Here is a 19561-nt window from a genome sequence, read left to right as displayed (position 1 = left end):
CTAGAGGAGAATCCATTTCCTTGTTTTCTCTGTCTTCTGGAGGTTGTCTTCATTCCTTGGCTTATGGCCCTGTGAAACATCTCATTTCTCCCCCTGCTTCTGTTCTTAAACAGGTTGATTTTTTTTAGTAAATGTACTGCTGCCTCCATCTTATTCACTGGAACCTATCCACATAATTCAGGATAATTTCCTAATCTCAAGAGCCTTAATCATATCTGCACCATCCTTTTTGCCACATAAGGTAGCATTTCACAAATTCTGAGGTTTAGGATGTGAAGTACCTTAACTCTGCCTACTACAGATGGCAATACTACCCGAATTGATTTATAAATTTGTTGCATTCCCCAGAATCCAAATTCGCATTGTTTGCAGAAATTCTAAGACATTCCTAAAATTCATGTTGAAATAAAAAGCATTCTAGAATAGCTAAAACAAATTTGAAAGATGATAGCCAAATAAACTTGGGGGAAAAAAAAACAAAGATAGAGGAATTATACTTACTGATTTCAAACTTATTACAGAATTATAGTAATTAAGACAGTCTGGTACCAGCATAAGGATAGGTATATAGATCAATGGAATGGACTTGAGAGTTCAGCAATATACTATCATATTTATATTTAGTTGCTATTTAACAAGGGTGTGAAGATAATTCAGTTGCTAATGAATAATCTTTCAACAAATGGTGCTGGGACAAATGGTATCCACATACAAAAGAATGACTTTACATTGTTAAAATAATTGAAAATTTCAAAATCTAGAAATAATGTGTCCCCTGCAGAATTGAAAGTAAACATTGAAAAGCATATTTTGTTGGCAGCATAATTAGATTTGGAATATAACACCAAGAAAAATATCACACAATCTCTTAAAGTTTATAGTTCTTTGGTAGAGACATAGATAATAATTTGACAGTTGTATATGGATCCTTGGCACCTTTAAAATAAAGTGAAATTGAAATTTAAAAAAAAAATGAATATATATCATACCATGCTAAAAAGGAACTTAAAATATATTATAGACCTAAATGTGAGGTCTTAAGCCATACTTTCAGAAGAATGTGTTAAAGGAAATTGTTATGATCTTAGTTTCTTAGACATAACACTCAAAGGATAACTGATGAAAGAAAAAAATAAATTGTGCTTCATAGAGATTAAAATCTTTAGTACGTACAAGGACACCACAGAAAAGTGAGAAGACAACTCACAGAATGGGAAAAGATATTTGCCACTTAACTGACACAAGGTATATATGTGCAGAATATGCAAAAGTCTTAGAACTCAAAATGAAAAAGACAAGTAATTCAACTTGAAAATGGATAAAGGGCTTGAACAAATTTTTTTTTCCAAAGAAAATACAAAAATAGCCAATAAACTCATGAAAAGATGGTCAATATTATTAGTCACTAGGAAAATGCAAATCAACAGTAATATACCACTTCATATCCCCAGAAAGGCTAAAATAAAGATCACGCACACTAACGATCCATTACTCTAAACCATTACTTTCATATTATGTTATCAGAGATCCTCTAGGCTCATAGTTAGTTCTTTTGAAAGATTAACTAAAATAGAGTTGTTCCTTTATAATAAGGAACAACCAGAGTATTTTTGGTAAAATTTTGAATGGTACTCTTAGTAATATTTATTTTACTTGATTTCTTTCATTATAGAGTTGGTTTGTTATGCACACATTCTTGAATTTTTAAAAAATAATGAGCAGATAGACAAGAAATGCTAATGATAGAATTGACATGGTGACCTCCATTATATTTTGCAAAATATCTGGTGCTTGTGCTTCAAGCCCAAATAGTTCTTTGTTCTGCTTTCCTAACTTCTTTTTTAGAAGCATATTCATTCATTGTGCAAATTCTATTCAGTAGTTCAAGAGCTCTTACGCTAAGAGAACATGGAAACTTGGTGGTAATGTGCCAGTGAATATTGTATAGAAGATTAAATGGTTCATCTTGCAGCTGCTCTGCATGTGCAACTTTCATTGACTTTAATTCTCTATTATCTCATTTGTTCTATAGCTTCAGGCCTAAATTGGGGGTTGATTGAAGTTGGAAAAAGTGAATATATTTTAGTTTCCTAGGGCCCCTGTAAGAAATTACTGTAAAGTGTTTTGAAAGAACAGAAACTCATTTTCACACAGTTCTGGAATCTAGAAGTCTGAAATTAAGGGGTAGCCAAGGTCATGCTCTCTCTGAAGGGTGTACAGGAAGAATACTCCTTGCCTCTTCTAACTTTGGTGGTTGTGGCAATCTGTGGTGTTCTTTAATTTATCAGTGAATTATTTCATTTTGCATCTATCTTCACATGTCCTTCTCTCCTGTGGGTCTTTATCTTCACATGGTATTTTCCTCTTTGTGTGTTTGTGTCCAGATTTTCCTCATAAGGTTATGGATCATTGTGCTAGGGCCCATCCTAATCCTGTATGACTTCATTTTACCTCAATTAAATCTGGAAAGATCCTACTTCCAAATAAGATCATTCTTGTAGGTACTAAAAGTTTAAAACCTCAACACATCTTTTTTTGCAGGGCATAATTCATCCCATAACAAAACAGTGTTTTTTTTTTTTTTAATATATGTAGTTTCAATTCATGAGATAATTTGTGTGTGTATTGTTTTTACAAGGAATTAACATGAACTGAATTTAATGAAAAATACATGAGAGAACAGAGTCATCAATGGGCCATTTGTCAGTTTTGATGTGTAGGAAAAGCCAAACCTTAATTACTTGTTTTGTTACCTCCTGAAGTCCACAATGATTTGAATTGTCTATTATTTTCCTTGCTTCATTACCTCCATACCTTAATCATGGAGTATGGTCAATATATGCAGCCTGTTTTTTGGGAGAGAGCTCATAAAATTTTTATGGTCAGTAGAGAAATTAATTTTTTTGCAAGTCCTGTCAGACAGGCCCTTCACTTTGCCACAGTGCAAAATTAAAACTCCATATACCAAGTAAGTACTTAGAAAACATTCAGGTATTTTCTGATTCAGTAACAGTTTTTGTAGTTTTGTAAGCTTTTCTTGAATTCCAATGGAATTTATCAGTCAGGGTTCCTAGTGGAAGCCAACTGAACCTCCTATAACTATTTTAAATAGAAAGCGTTTACTCGAAGACTTTACGTAGTATGTGAAGAGAACAAAGCTTTAGAGGGTCAGAATATCAAACACTGATGCTCAACAACCAGGAATGCCCTAGAGTGTAGAAACACACAACCATACTATAGGACTGTTATAACCACAACACTGCAATGGACTGAATGTTTGTGGTTCTGCCTCCCCCAAATTCAGATGCTGAAATCCTAACTTCCAAAATGATGCTTTTAGGGGAACCCCAGATACCTATGTTGCACCCTTTGTACCATGTGAGGATACAAGTCTGTAAACCTCTTTGAGGGTCTTCACTAGAACTTAAACATGCTGGTACCCTGTTTGTGGATATCTAGCTTCCAGAACTGTGAGAAATACACTTTTGATTACTTTTAATTCATTCAGTTTATGGTATGTTTTATAGCAGCCTGAACTGATACAAATATTTTTGTGTCACTTTCCAAATCCTGCTTTACCACTTAATGATTGGGAAATCGGGAAAGTTAATTAACTGCATGGTATCTCAGTTTCATCATCTGTAAAGTGGAACAGATAAAAGAGTATCTAATTAAAAGGTGGTTGTATTAAATGAGTTTACATAGTTTCTTATAAAGGTGTCTAGACACAGTATATTAGTTTGCTAGGGTTGCTATAAAAAAGTATCATACACTGGGTAGCTTAAAGAACAGAAATTTGGTTGTCTGAATCTGGAAGATAGAAATCCAAAATCAAGGTGTCAGTAGGTTTGTTTCCTTCTGAGGTCCATGAAAGAGAATCTGTTCCATGCCTCTGTCCTAGTTTCTGGGAGATTTACTGGTAATCTGTAGTTCCTTGGATTGTGGAAGGACAAGCTCAATCTCTGCCTTTATCTTTATGCAGCATTTTCCTTGTGTATCTTTGTCCAAATTTCCCATTTTATGAGGACATCAGTCATATTGTATTAGGGTTCTCATCTTATTTACATCTGAAATGACCCTATTTTACACATTTAAGGTAATAGTTTGAGGTGCTGGGTTAGAACTTCAACACATAGATTTTGAAGTGACACAGTTCAACCCAATCATGTAATAAACATTATATAAGTGTATTGATGTTACTATTTCTGATAACTACTTGTTTTTGATCCCAATAATCCATAATGTATGAGAGAGCAAATATTTTCATTGTTAACTTTAAGCCCTTAAATTCTGCAAACCTTAAAATAACTTTCATGTTATTTCTTCATAGGAATGATTCTTCAGGTTTTGGATAATGAGATTTTAATATAGCTATGTAATATTTCTTGGGTTGTTTTGTAAAATTTTTTTAAGAGGAGGAAAAATTTAATTGAGGGCTCCAGTTTTCAGAGGTCTCAGACAGTCAGCTCCTTTCCTCTGGGCTTGAGATGTGGCAGAACAACATAGTACAGAAAAAGGATGCAGCTCACATGACCATCTGGAAGCAGAGAGAGATTTCTCCTTGCCAAATACAAACATGTACCCCAAAGTCATACCCCCAGTGACCTATCTCCTCTAGCCACACCCCACCTGCCTCCCAGTTACCTCTCAGTTAATCCCAGGGGAGTGTTGGTTCACTGATTGGATTAAGGTTCTCACAACCCAATCATTTCCCCTCTGAGCCTTCTTTGCATTGTCTCACATGTGAGCCATAACATTCAAACCATAACATTCTGCCCCTGGCCTCCAAAAGCTCACACTCATCTCACAATGCAAAATACATGTGGTCCACTTTCATAGTCTCAACAGTTCAAGGATTCCCCAAAAATTCAAGTCCAAAATCTCCTCTGAGACTTAGGGCAAATTTGCAGGTGAGTTCCTGTAAAATCAAAAGATGTTTACAAGTATCCAATATGTAGGACTGGGGATCTAGCTCAGTTGGTAGAGTGCTTGCCTTACAAGCACAAGGCCCTGGGTTCAATCCCCAGCACTGCCAATAGAAAGTATCCAATATATAAAGGTGCAGAATAACATTTCATTCACAAAAATAGAAACATAGAAAGAAGGGATAGGACCAAAGCAAGACTGAAAAAGGACAAACAAGTCCTGTAGCTCCATGTCCAGCATCTCAGGCACATGGCATAGTGTTGTTCTGCCCAAAGGGTTTGTGTAGCTCTGCCCCTGGATCCTTGTTTGTTGCAGCCCAAGTGGCCTTTCTGTTGGTTTGTCTCAGCTCAGTCCCTGCAGCTTTCTTTAGGATGATGTTCCATGTTACTGGCATTTTTTAATCTTCGGTTCTCCACTGCAGCTTTGGTTTCCTCCTCATATCTCCACACTTTGTCCTCTCAGGGGCTTCCCGAAGGGCCTTTGACCCTACTGCACTTTGCCTGGTCTCCCAGGCCTCTTGGTGGAAACCTCCATGACTCCATAGCTTCAGCATCCTGCAGTCCTGAAGAACCAGCACCAAGTGGTTGATGGTCTGCCACCATCTTAAGCAGTAGCCAAGCCTCCAGGGACCCTGGCTGCAACAGCCTCTGAGTGCCTGGGTAGCTGAGCATGTTGAATAAACTTCCTAGGCCCCCTTGTGCAAGAAGGGTGACCTACTAGTCTCTTCCCTAGAGAATTTTTACTTCACCTGTTTTGTAAAATTCTGGCAGTAAAAATGAATATGGTTGGAAGTTGTTATGGTATCATGTATAGTAATCATATCTAAATGTATATGAAATGTACATATGTATATGAAATTCTGTAGTCATGCATTTTTATATGCTGAGTATCATTTATAGGTGAGTAAGATACAGATAGATATGTATCTTCCTCATCTTGTATATTATGGTTTGGGAGTACTTTATACTATCTAAATAAGATCCTTTATTGACCCCAATTTTGAAGAGGTAAACAAATTCTAACAGTGGGTTGATATAGATTTTGTTTCTCTTAGTATTTCATGTAAACTAATATGATATAATCACTGTGTTTTTCTAAGTTTGTTTCACGGGTGATGTTCTATTAGGTGTTTTGAAATCTGATGGGGAAAGGTGGTGGTGGGGCGTGGTATCCTGTGGGTAAATCAGGTTTGGGAAATGTTATATATTTATAATATTCTGATGAGAACTGTAGTAAAGAAATTTACATTATTTTATGTTTAACCCAGCATTTCCTAAAGTTGTTCATTGTGAACCAGCCTATTAATATATTCAGAGTCAGTGTTCACTAAGTATTTAATCCTTTGGTGCACCTCGACCTAAATAAGAGAAGCAGTCCCTCTAGTATTAATGATTGAGAATTAAGCCTGTCAGGTGCCTGTAGTCCCAGACACTTTGGAGTCTGAGGCAGGAGAATTGCTTGAGGCAAGGAGTTTGAGGTCAGTTTGGGCAATACAGTGAGACCTTTTCTCAACAAGTGAATGAATGGAAGAGAGGGGTGGAAGAAGGAAAGAGAGAACAAGTGGTGGTAGAGGAAGAAAGGAAAGAAATAATTGTTTTTAGCTCTTTGTGAAGAAAACTTTTTAACGTGTAAGTTTCTTGTCTGACTTTTTGGATGAAGAACTGCCTGGCTTGAAATCCTCTTTTCTAGTTTGGTGACCAAGGTCTGATGTAAATGTAGGATTGGTGTTACTTATGTATGTTTGGACAATACCTAGCAGATAAGCATATTTAAAGAGCTATTTGAAAGGGGAAATCAAAGTCATATAGATCCTTCCTGATGTCTTTCATAATTATGGTGAAGAGGGAAAACGATATTTTTTTGTTTTTGAATAAGCTCTGAGGTTCTGTTTGATGTATTTCTGTTGTAGATTGTCTTCCTCTTTTTATCACAGGTTTATTGAGTTATAACTGATCTACAGTAACATCACAAAGTGTACACTTGATAAATTTTGACACTTTTATATGCCTGAGAAACAAACCATCAAGATAAACATTCATTTTTCCCAAAAGTTTGTATGTCAGATCTCCCTGCCACCTATTTCCCAAATCCTTTGCCATCCCTAGGGAACCACTGACCTACATTCTAGCTTGCATTTTCTGGAGTTTTTCTTTCTGTGTCATCTGTTCCTTGTTTTTCTTTTTATCTGCAGTCCTTTAGATTGAGTATTTTTTATGATTAGTGTTTTTTCTCATTTGTTGGCTTGTTAGTTATAAATTGTTTTTATTGTTGTTTTAGAGTTCATAGTAAACATGTTTAAATTTATCAATGTTTATTTTGCATTGCATTCAAAGAAGAAACCCCCATTAATCATGGCATATTATTATTTTCATATGTTGAAAGATTCTATTTGCTAATATTTTGTTGATGATTTTTGCATCTGTGCTCAGGAGGTATATTTTCTCCACATTTTTGTTTTATTTTTAATCTTGGGCTTTCCTACTAGGGTAATCACATTTCCTAGTATTTTGCAGATTTTCATGTCTAGGTCTAGAGGAATAATGTTTTGTGGCAGTCTTTTCTTTTGGTCTACTTTTAGAAAGTTGCTACTTCCTCTGTTGTGTATAATTTGTTTCTTTTTTAGTGATAGTGAAAATATCTAGGCCTATAGATTTCTTATTCAGAATGTTTTAAACTACAAGTTCAGTTTCTTTGATAGTTTATAGATCTATTCAGATCATCTTGTATGAATTCTGATAGTTTCTTCTGATAGTTTCTTTTAATGCCCATGAAATCTACAATGATAACCTCTTTTTAATTCCTGATATTAGTAATTCTTTTTCCTTTTTTTTTTTCTCTAGGAATTTATCAATTTTATTGATGCTCTCCACAATCAACTTTCAGTTTTTCTTTTTTTCTATTTTCAGTTTCTTTGATTTTTTTGAGTTTATTAATTCTCTTCTGATTAATTGGGGCTTATTTTGCTTAGATTTTTCTAGTTTCTTTTTTTTTTTTTTTTTTTTTGTTTCTTTGTTTGGGGAGAGGGGATACTGGGAATTAGACCCAGAGGTGCACTTTACCACTGAGCTGTACCCATAGCCATTTTTATTTTAAGGCAGTCTCAGTAAATTGTGTAGGGCCTTGCTAAATGGCTGAGGTTGCCCTTGACTTGTGATCCTTCTGCCTCAGCCACTGGGATTAACAGGCGTGCACCAGATTTTTCTAGTTTCTTGATATAGGTGCTTGTGTTGTTGATTTGAGACCATTTTTTCTAATAACACATCTTTTTAAAAATATGTTTAATGTTATTACATTTTTTCCAGTTGTTGTTTTAGTTGCAGCCCAAAGATTTTCTTTTTATTTTTTAAACAGGGAATTGAACCCAGGGTCCCTTAACCACTGAACCACACGCCCAGTCTTTTTTATGTTCTGTTTAGATTTTGATATGTTAATTTTCTTTCCGTTTAATATTTAAATTCTTTCTGAGATCCTTTGTGAGCCATTTATTATTTAGAAATATGCTGTTTATTTTCTAAGTGTAGAAAATACCCTGGTTTAATCTGTTATGATGAAAGAACATACTTTGTATGGTTATAGTTCTTTTAAATATAAAAAGTTTGTTTTAAAACTCAGGTCATGGATGATCTATCCTGGTTAATGTTCCATGTGTAGTTTGAGTAGAAATTGTATTCTGTCTTTGTTAAGTGTTCTGTAATTGTCAGATGCTTTTGATTTATGATATTGTTTATTTTTTCTGTTTTTGTTGATTTTATCTAGTGCATTGAGGGAGAGAGACTGACTTTTAGGGATTTGTGGCTAGGTATTAATTGGAAGGTAGACACAAAATAAAGCACCCAAGATACCTTTCTCTAGAGAAAAAAGGAGGTTTTGTATAAACTCATGTTTTAAAACTAATGTCATATGAATATCATCATGTTAGAAAGTCAAGAGAAAAGGAAAATTCTGCCCAGAGGAACAGATGGACAATACACTGTCTGTTGGCCCTGGGCATTTTTTTCTTTTTTTAAGCTGGAACAGACACAGAGTAAGACTTAGGAAAGGACAGACGGACAAGCACCCCCCCCCCCCCACACACACACTTTAATGCTGAGATTTGTTCCTTTGCCCTGTAGTAAGACAGAAAAAAAGATGTAAGGCTTTTGATGATAAATTTCCCTGAAGCTTTGAAGAACAGGGAAGATCAAACATACCCCTAGAAGTGCTTTGGACTTGAAATATAAAGAATCAGTCAAGGGAGTTTACTTAGGCCTGAGGCTGTTCTGTGCATAATTTAGGTGGTAATAACAATTATGGATAGGCTAGAAAAGTACGAAATTTAACCTATGATTATCTGTTCTTCAGGATCTTTTTTCTCCCTACCCCCATCAGAAAGACAGGGATAGTAACAAATACCCCATTATGAAGGTAATAGTTTACTTACATGTAATGGATTTGTGTGTGTATGTGTATGTATGGTTTAGAAAACATACTTTATGCATATTGCTTCATTTATTCATACAACTGTGCTTGGTTTGAACATAGGTATTTTAATCTCTTTTGGAGTCTCAGTGATTTTTCTCAGATTGTACAATTGAGTAGAATTAAAGCACTGATGCTTTCATTACGGTTTAACATTGATCATTACGGTTTAACATTGCTTTGATCATGCTCTGCCTCTGAAAAGAAGTGCCTTTTTTTGTAAAATTTAGTAAGAGCTAACATTTAAGTAAGATATTTTGAGTGTTGGGAATGTTGCTCAGTGGTAGAATGCCTGCCTAGTATATGTGAGGCCCTGGATTGAAGAAGAAAAAAAAATTAAAGGTGTTTTAAAGATTTTAAAGGTGTTTTAATGACTATCTACTATTCAGTTTGCATAAAGATAAAAAAGTTTAATAGGTTTTCACACATTGACTTATAAATTTTCTTTTATATGAACTTATTTATTATCCTTTGTTATTTACCCATTGGAAACAATACTTTCTTTATATGGTTTCTATAATAATACCTTTATCTCTTTCATTCACTACAAATATTCCCTCTATTCACTTTTTTCCTTTGATGTTATTTCCATTTTTCATTGGTAGAAGACAGAAATTTGTGAAATATTTCTTATAACCCAGTTATTCTCTTAAAGGTTAAGAGTTATTTTTCTTTATTAGTTGGAATAAGAATTCTATTTTGCTTTCTAAAAATTTTTATGATTGATTTTACATCTTGAGAGCTTTTTAATTTTTCTGTTTGTCTAACTAGGTTTAGGTTATTACATTAAAATCTTACACATTTTAAGTCCATGTTTTTATGTTCTGTATTCTGTATAAGTAATTATATCTTCTCTTGTGAAAATACTACAAGACTTTAAAAACTCAGCTTTGGGGCTGGGGATATAGCTCAGTTGGTAGAGTGCTTGCCTCACAAGCACAAGGCCCTGGGTTCAATCACCACCACCACAAAAAACAAACAAATGAAAAAACTCTGTTTTGCAATTTCATTGTTTCCCATTACTTTGCATATTGCTAGAATTATTCTGCAATTATATATAAATTTTTTCTTTAAAATATTTTTCTCTGGGACTGAAAATGTAGCACAGTAATATAGTACATGCCTGGCATGCACAAGGCTCTGCATTCAATCCCCAATACCATGAAAAAAAAAATCACTGCAGGCATGTTTTCTCATTAGAGTCAAAATATGCACTTCAGTATGTTTAAAACAAACCAAATATAAATATAAAAATAAGACTATTTATATCCTAAATAAGAAAATGAAAATCAATGTGTATATAACTGTCCTTCTTGGAGTTTTGGGTGGGCTTTTAACTTTTTTCTATCTTTTGTGTTCTCTGAGGTTTCTTTAGTGAAAATAATTTTAAAAAATTGAACCGTCATGACTGTGTGTATGTATCTTTAAAAACAATGTTTTTATTAAAAAAATTGGAGTAACTTTAAGTGGAGCTCCTTGGCTTCTGGAACATTAATATTATTATTACTTTTTTTAATTTGGTAAGTGAAGACTCATCTTATTTTCGATTGGATAAATCAGTTACGTCAGTTTTGTAAAAGTATACAATCCATGTTGCTTGTGTTATTTTATAGTTGTTTGTTTTGTCCTATTTTAAAGTTGAAATTTAGCCTAGTATTTTCTAGTAAATATATTCTTTATGTAATATTTGAGATGGTATCAAAAAGATTGATATCCAGAATAAGTTAAAATATGTTTGTGATAAGCTCCAATTGTTACAATTTAATGTATTGTAAATTCATAGATAATATGTTTGTTGAAGGGATTCTCAGTGGATATCTTTCCTTCCCATATTACTGTTTATCAGTCTTCTGGGTACCTCTCTATTAACCACAGTTTTAATTCATTGATATTTGCTTTTGTACATGACAGACCTTAGCCTGAATTTCTGAATCAGGTATAAAAATGAGGAAAAATTAAATATGAAACCTATTAGTTTCACCATGGTGTTCCAAGAATGATCTCAAGAAATAATATGTAAATATACCTAAAGATTAGTTATTGAACAGACTGGAAAAATACTCAGCAAAAAATGATAGAAAAACAGTAAATATAACTAATGTAAGTAATACAACATAATGTAAGAGAAAGATGAGGAAGGAAAAATTATGTAGACATGTTTGAAAGGAGAGTCATCACTTAAAAATTCACATGAGACCATCAGTAAGAACACATATTTGATATCAACCTATAATATATTCAAATCTTATAACCAGTGCTGCCTGTGGTTAGATGACTTCCATGGATTATTAAGAAAAAATTGTATGAAATTGTAAGGCCCCCCAAAAAGGAAATCCCAACTCTGTCCCATGGATGGACGGCAACCCCAATCAACCGCAGGAGGCGTCACTTGATGCAAACCGCAAGAGGTGTTTATTCCAGCGCGCTGGGACCCAACTCCAGGAGTCGAGTCCCCAGCAGAAAATCTTGTAGGCTTATAAAGGCAGAAACCACACATCGGGAGGGGTCACACATGAAAGGGGGAAAATGGGGAACAAAGCTGCCAGGAAATTTCAAAGGGGGTCTGGGTTTGCTGACAACATGTTTCACAATGTTTTACAACAGGCTGTAGATTCTGGTCAATAGTTTCTGGTAATCCTACTGTTTGAGCACTATCTGGCTATCAGGCTCAATTTACTCTTTTACTCTCTGTTTGGGAACAGAAAACAGCTTTAAGGGCTTTGTTCCCATTACTGGGAGGGAAACCTTAGGGAGTTGAGATAAAACAGACAGCTTAAAAAAATGTCCATTCTTTTATTTCCCCATTTTCTTTTCTGGTAAGTTCTAATCATGGAACTTCTGTCTCTATATACTCTTCTCCAAAGCTATTTCCTTGGCGGAGGGACTGGTATTGTTGCCTAAGCATTAGTACCTATACAGCACTTACTCTTTCCCTGATGAAGGTGACTAGGTGATTTCAGGCAGGCAAGAGCCCAGGGGGGCGGGCCACCAATTAGCAGCCCCTTGTTTGCAGTCCTTGATAAACAGCCCTTGATAAAGGCAGGTAAATTTGGTAATCAATGGGCTCCTGAGATCCTTGACATTCCATTCTTCCAGGGGCAGTCTCCAACTTCCAGAGGCAGATGATTTTATGGCCATTTCCTCGATTTGACCCGATCCCCTATTTCTACACTAACTACCTGTTCCCAATTCTGGCTTTATTCCCCCCTCTAATCTCAGGAACTCCATGCTGCTGGGGAAGGAGGTCGATGACCGCTCTAGCTTCTTCGAGCTGGAAGTGGGTGGCGTGGGGCAAGCAGCTTGGAGTTCCTTTTCTAAAAATCGGGTCAATCAAGGGGTCCCAGGAAGAAGCCTGGTTGGGGAAGAGCAGGTTGTAAAGTCATCTGGGGGCGGCTGCTTCTATGATAGAAGAACAAAAAGACATGAGTACTGAAATGAGATTAGCACAAAGTAAATGTTGCAGCATCTGAAACATGCCACTGAGTATCATGAAAATGACAGAAGTTAATCTCTCACCAGGAGGTGGAAGAACTGAGAAATTGTTCCCATAACTAGGCCTAGCAAAGGCTGGAGAGAACAAGGCCTTTATTTGGGGACTTTAACATTGTCATAGATGTCCCCAGAAAATATAGTTAAGCTACTTAATGTCATCTGATTTTGTAAAATATCCCTTTATTGGTATAACCTGTGTTTACTAGAGATCTCTATACTTCTGTTACTTAGGAATAGATAATCATACTAGCAAACATAGATTAAGTCTACCTGTGTAGCTTAGGAAGGTCTTAAACTGACTAAAAACTTCTGACTCTGGCAGTTTCTCTTGATAGTTATCAGGCACATTTGCTGAAGAATCTTTCTTTCATTTGTAGCTTCCAGCCTTTATTCTAGTGGGCTAATACAAGTGTACATCTTAAGTTACATTTAATTATTATTTTCTTTAAATGCCCAAGAATGGCTATATTTTGGTTTTAACTGTTTTGCTGAGTATCTAAGATCAAGCTGGTCAAATTGACCTGGTTCCTGTCTTGTTAAAGAGTCAGCTGAGTTCCCACAGGGGTCACTCGTACAGAACTTAAGAGCGGCTCCTTAGCTCCACCAGTGACTTTGATTAGGCAGGGTCTCTTGATGAGGTGACTTCCTTTAGAAACATCAAGGGATGTTTTCCGTGACCCTCCTCTGCAGCAGATGCACTGGATAATTTTTCATCCTCTAGTCTCAACAATCTCCTTGATCAGGAGGTTGTGTGACCCAGAGTTGCAACGCTCCTTAGAGAAGTTCTCTTACTCCCTGGGTTCAGGCTAACGTTGAGGGCAAGACCCAAATATGGACTTTTCTTGACCTCTGTAGTTAACTCCAATTTCTAAGTTTGATCTTAATTATCCAGCAAGCCAGTCTCACCAGTCATAAATTAAGAGTAATGGGCTTTAACTTTAATGTCCATAACTTTACAGTTATTTACCCTTTTATCTAACTGGAGTCTGCATTAGTACTGGAAGTTACCACTATCTATTCTATAGGTGATGGCTTATTATCACAAGTTACCTAGGTTGTTTGTTCTTGGAGCAGCTACTTCTGCAAAACATTAACAGGTAACAGTTTTACAAAATGAAATTAGCAAGAGTAAAAATATATTCAGCTTGTATAATAGCTATCTTGAATTTTGATTGAGAACTACATTCTATCCCCTATTTGAGATCACAGTACTTTTACAACAAGAACCAATCTTTTGACATAACTTTAAATAAGCTGAAGTCTGGCTTATTTTGGAGCTATTCTACACACAGTGAGGTGGGAGGCAGAGCCTTATCTCAGGTAAGGCGTGGCTCTTTACAGATCTTAAGTGTTCTAATTCTGATGTTGATCTTTGCTTCTTTTCCTTAAATACCATTAAGTAGTTTACATATACTGTTTCCTGAGTCTATATAAACTTTATAATTAACACAATTTAACATAGTATCTAAAACATGAATCAAAGAAAGGCTGAGAGAGCTTTTAACTTTCCTTTTGTGTGATTAAGTGGCAAAATGTTTTCATGTTTCTTTCATGTTTCACAATATTAACCTTTAAACAAATCAGACTCTAATGTTTAGAAATACATTTACATTTGAAATTCTTTATCCCAGTGTAAAAAGTAACAAATTTTACACATACCCTATTGATAGCAGGTCCTATAATAGAACATTAAATGATAGAAATAAATCCCCAATAAAATTTACTCTTTATAAGTTTAAGATTACCATTACAGACAAGTTTAATCTGGAGGATAGCAGAGTTTATATCAGAACGTTAGTATTTCACCTTAGGAAAAACCTTCAACAGTTTTAGCTGTCTCACATACATATAACCAACTTAGTTACACACAAACTTGTTGAAACTTGCCCTTTACTTACACAGACTTTCTTAGCACTTACTTAGACCCTCATGTATTTCATCACACAAGCACTTTCTTACCCAGAAACATTTCCTTTTTCCTTTTACTAAATATATTTCCATACCCAGAACCTTTTTTTTTCTCTTTCCTATTCGTTGTCCCCTTTTTGTTCACATTCTGAAACAACTCTTATGAAATTTCTGAATTTAGATAAATTACTCTATTTTAATAAGATTAAATATTCTGTTGTTTATAGTACTCTAATTGAAACACAGTTGAAACTTTTGGGACCCTTTGTATATAGAATTGCACTTGTTAGGACATAACTCTTAGTAACCTTGTTTTTAGTTTAGTGATGACACAAAGCAAGTTTAAACCCTTTTATTTACTAACCTATGAAAACACCAATAATGTTTAAGTATGATACCCCATGGAATTTAAGGAGTTAAAAGTACTCGATGTTATTTAACAATTAGCATTTTAACTTTGTAAATTAATCAGATGTCTCTACAAACACATTAGAGTAATCCCATACATGTTAACTCTAATTCACTTATTCTGTAAAAAACCAAGATATTAGACAAGTGTCCTGAACTGTATTTGCTGTCTCTTCCCTGTTGAAGAAAAATCCTAGAAACAATTGATATTAGACATTTTATTAACATCAATATTTTATTAGCTTGACCACCTAGAGACTTTCAAGTTATTTTCAAAGACATTTTACTCTTATTAGTTTACCCAATTTGAACCTTTTTTAAATCACGTGAATTAAAAGTATCTGGATCCATTTTTAAATCTTAATTTTAGGAGCGCTCAGTTTTGATACAGACAAAACATGACATCAGACAGCACAACATACAAATAACACAAAATCAAGCCCTTGTAACTTTATAGGTGAATCTCCATTGCAGTGTAACAGATGTTCAAAACTCTAGTTGAATAAAAATAGAACTGATCAAAAATCATGAGCTCAAAAAAACATATAATTAAAAATATAGCATTTACTTTGCTGGAGTTTTAAAGACTCTTTTTACCTTTTCTTTCCCTGGGTTTGAGACCGGTCTCCTACTGAGCCTTTAGGCTTCCTTTATTTATATTTCAATGTAAGCCTTGACTGAGATCTGGAAGGATCTAACAGGTTTTAACAGAAACTCTGTGTCTAAGGCATTTTAGCCATCTCATCCGAACAGGTTGGATGTTAAAATTATGAGACCTTATTTTTCATTACTTTTGAGACTGAAGCTACTTTGCTAAGTTACCCTTCAGGCCTGTCGGGAGGGGGAGTCCGAGAAGGAACCTTTGGGGTCCACCCGAGAGTAGCCCGGGCTGAGAACCCCCCAGTTGTTCCAACCCTTCCTCCACCTCCGCCACAAACACACAACAGAACCAGATATAGACGGGCGCCAATCTCTGATCCACCAATTGAACCCCATCAGCGCCCTTACCGACGGAGACTACCAGGCGTCCCTGGCTCTCCTTCCACCCTTAGGGCGTCCCCTAGGGCTGCAACCTGTGGCCCCCCAGGCACGTCTACCGGCCACTGTCCGGCCACTCTCACGAGTCACCGAACAGCTGCCACCGAAACCGAAAGCGCGCTCACAGAACCAGACCAACTAACAAAACACAAGACAAAGACAGACAACTTCGGGGTACCCCTTCTTACCTCCAAGGTCGACTCCGCGGATGAGGGAGGGCCATCTTATCCCGGACGAGCCCCCAAATGTAAGGCCCCCAAAAAGGAAATCCCAACTCTGTCCCATGGATGGACGGCAACCCCAATCAACCGCAGGAGGCGTCACTTGATGCAAACCGCAAGAGGTGTTTATTCCAGCGGGCTGGGACCCAACTCCAGGAGTCGAGTCCCTAGCAGAAAATCTTGTAGGCTTATAAAGGCAGAAACCACACATCGGGAGGGGTCACACATGAAAGGGGGAAAAGGGGGAACAAAGCTGCCAGGAAATTTCAAAGGGGGTCTGGGTTTGCTGACAACATGTTTCACAATGTTTTACAACAGGCTGTAGATTCTGGTCAATAGTTTCTGGTAATCCTACTGTTTGAGCACTATCTGGCTATCAGGCTCAATTTACTCTTTTACTCTCTGTTTGGGAACAGAGAACAGCTTTAAGGGCTTTGTTCCCATTACTGGGAGGGAAACCTTAGGGAGTTGAGATAAAACAGACAGCTTAAAAAAATGTCCATTCTTTCAAAATGAGATATTCCCTTTGGAAAAAAATGTTTTGATAATTTATATCAAGAAACGTCTAAGTGTTTCTTTGATCCAATATTTATGCCTTTGATTCTTTCTTAAGGAAATAATTTTAGGTGTTTATAATCTGTATAAAGATATTTAATTTCTAAAAAACATTAAAAAATAAAGCCATTTAATTACTAAGGGTAGAATTTTAAAGGCTGGGAGAGAAAAATATCAGATTACATATAGGGGAAAACCAATTTCTCTCAGCTGATTTCTCAACCCAGAACCTCAAAACTGGGAAGTCCTGGAATAACATATACCAAGCTCTGAAAGAAAATGGATGCCAACCAAGAATACTATATCCAGCAAAATTGTTTTATACTTGAAGATGAAATAAAAATCATTCATGATAAACAGAAGTTAAAAGAATTTGCAACTAGAAAGCCTTCACTACAGAACATTCTCAACAAAATATTCCATGAAGATGAAATTAAAAATAAAAAAAAAAAACCAGTGAAAACCAGCAAAGGTAGAAACTATACCAAAGGAATAATCAGTCAAAGAAGAAACTACTTCAAATTAAAAACTAGAAATAAACCAAATGATCAAGAATACAAATCATATCTCAATAATAATCTTGAACATTAATGGCCTAAACTCACCAATCCAAAGACACATACTGGCAGATTGGATTGAAAAATAAGACCCAATAATATGCTGTCTCTGAAAGACTCACCTCTAGGTAAAGACAGCCACAGACTGAAGGTGAAAGGATGAGAAAAAAGATATCACTCAAATGGACTGCATAAACAAGCAGGGGTTTCTATCATACTAGATAAAGTGGACTTTAAGCCAAAGTAAATCAAATGGGATTGATTAAAGACATTATACATCAATAAGACATAACAATCATAAATATTTATGCCCCCCCAAAATGGAGTATCTGCGTACATCAAACAAACCCTTCTCAATTTCAAAAATTAAATAGACCACAACACAGTAATACTGGGTAACTTTAACATACCTTCGTCACCGCCGAATAGATCCTCCAAACAAAAACTAAATAAAGAAGTTTTAGAAGTAAAAAAATATAATTGATAAGTAGACCTAGCAGACATATATAGAACATTTCATCCATCAGCAAGTGAATACACTTTCTTCTCAGCAGCACATGGATTCTTCTAATATAAACCATGTTATGTAAGTAGTCACATATGTTGGCATACAATTATATTTCCATAATATATTTTTAATATCTGTACTATTATTTTGATACCTCCCTTTCCATTGATATTAATTTTTGTGTTCTTGCTTTTTTCTTGATAAGACTTACTTGATTTTTATCAAATTTTAGCTGAATTTTTTCTCTATTTCATATATTTCTGCTCCTACTCTTTATTTTTTCCTTCCTACCACATAATTTGAAAGTAATTTAATTGTTGTTATAGCTTCTTTCTGATACAAGTACTTTAAATAAATGTTCATCTGAGTACTGTTTCGTCCCAGAGATCTTGATATTTTAAGTTTTTATTATCACTTAGTTCAAAACACTTTTTATTTACTTTTCTTTTCCTTTCTTCCTTGACCTCTGAGATATGTGTAAGTGTGCCACTTAATTTTGAAATAGTTGGCATGTGTGGGTGGAGTTTTATATATCTTAAGGTGATTTTTATTATAATAAATTATGCAGGAAACAGTCTGCATGATTTCAAATTGAGAAAAAATAATGAAAATGCTTTTTATATTGATTATGTTGGTTATATACATGTCAAAACTTATCACGTTGCGTACTTTGAATATGTGCATTTTATTGTACTCCAATTTTGCCTCAATAAAACTATAGAAAAAAATTAAAGTGAAAAAACAACCAGATTTTAATTTCTATGTATTACAGTTCACCCTAAATTTATGTAATGGATCGGTATAAAACAGTTTGACATTCATTAACTTACTTTGATTCTGATAATAGTCTGAAGAATATGTAGGGGATGAATTATAAATTGTTGCCATTTTACAGGTGAAAAAAACTCTGAAGTTTATGGAGGCATTATCACTTGACTATGATCACATCAAAGTTGAAATGATTTGCTGGCGTTTTCAGTGAACATTTCACTGTAATAAACCTGGCATCCTTTTGTATATATACATTTTTTAAAAATTAAACTTTATTTTGTCTTTTTATCTATCTATCTATCTTTAATCTATCTATTTATTTAATTAATTTATTTATTTTTGTGGTGCTGTGCATTGAATCCAGGGCCTTACCTATGCTAGGCAAGTGCTTTTTACCCCTGAGCTACAACCCCAGCCCCTGTATATACACATTTTAAAAAATGCTTGTGGCTGTCGTATAATTAGCAATAACCATAGTATGAACTTACAGTATAACACAGAATTGCTACTTTTGTTTTCTTTCCTTTTGTCCTTGTGTGTAAAACTAAAACTATGTAATGTTCAAATATCAAGCAGGTATTTGAGTGCTGCTGAGTTAGCATTATATTATCTAGTCTAATGTAGTTTAACTTAAGTACCATGTTGTGACCAAATAAGTAAAATATGATATTATGTAATTGGTAGGCATATGTTTTATAAGACCAAAGAAACACAATAAT

At 35.0% G+C, this 19561-nt stretch overlaps 1 protein-coding gene across 1 annotated transcript in view; it reads left to right on the top strand.

Moving 5' to 3' along the window:
• The window catches only part of COG5 (component of oligomeric golgi complex 5), a 377475-nt gene that overhangs the window by 150466 nt on the left and 207448 nt on the right, over positions 1-19561 (top strand).

Source organism: Sciurus vulgaris (genome assembly GCF_902686455.1).
Source record: "Sciurus vulgaris genome assembly, chromosome: 8".
NCBI classification, from domain to species: Eukaryota; Metazoa; Chordata; class Mammalia; order Rodentia; family Sciuridae; genus Sciurus; species Sciurus vulgaris.
Note: the sequence above shows the minus strand (reverse complement) of the source record. Positions and strands in the feature narration are given on the sequence as shown.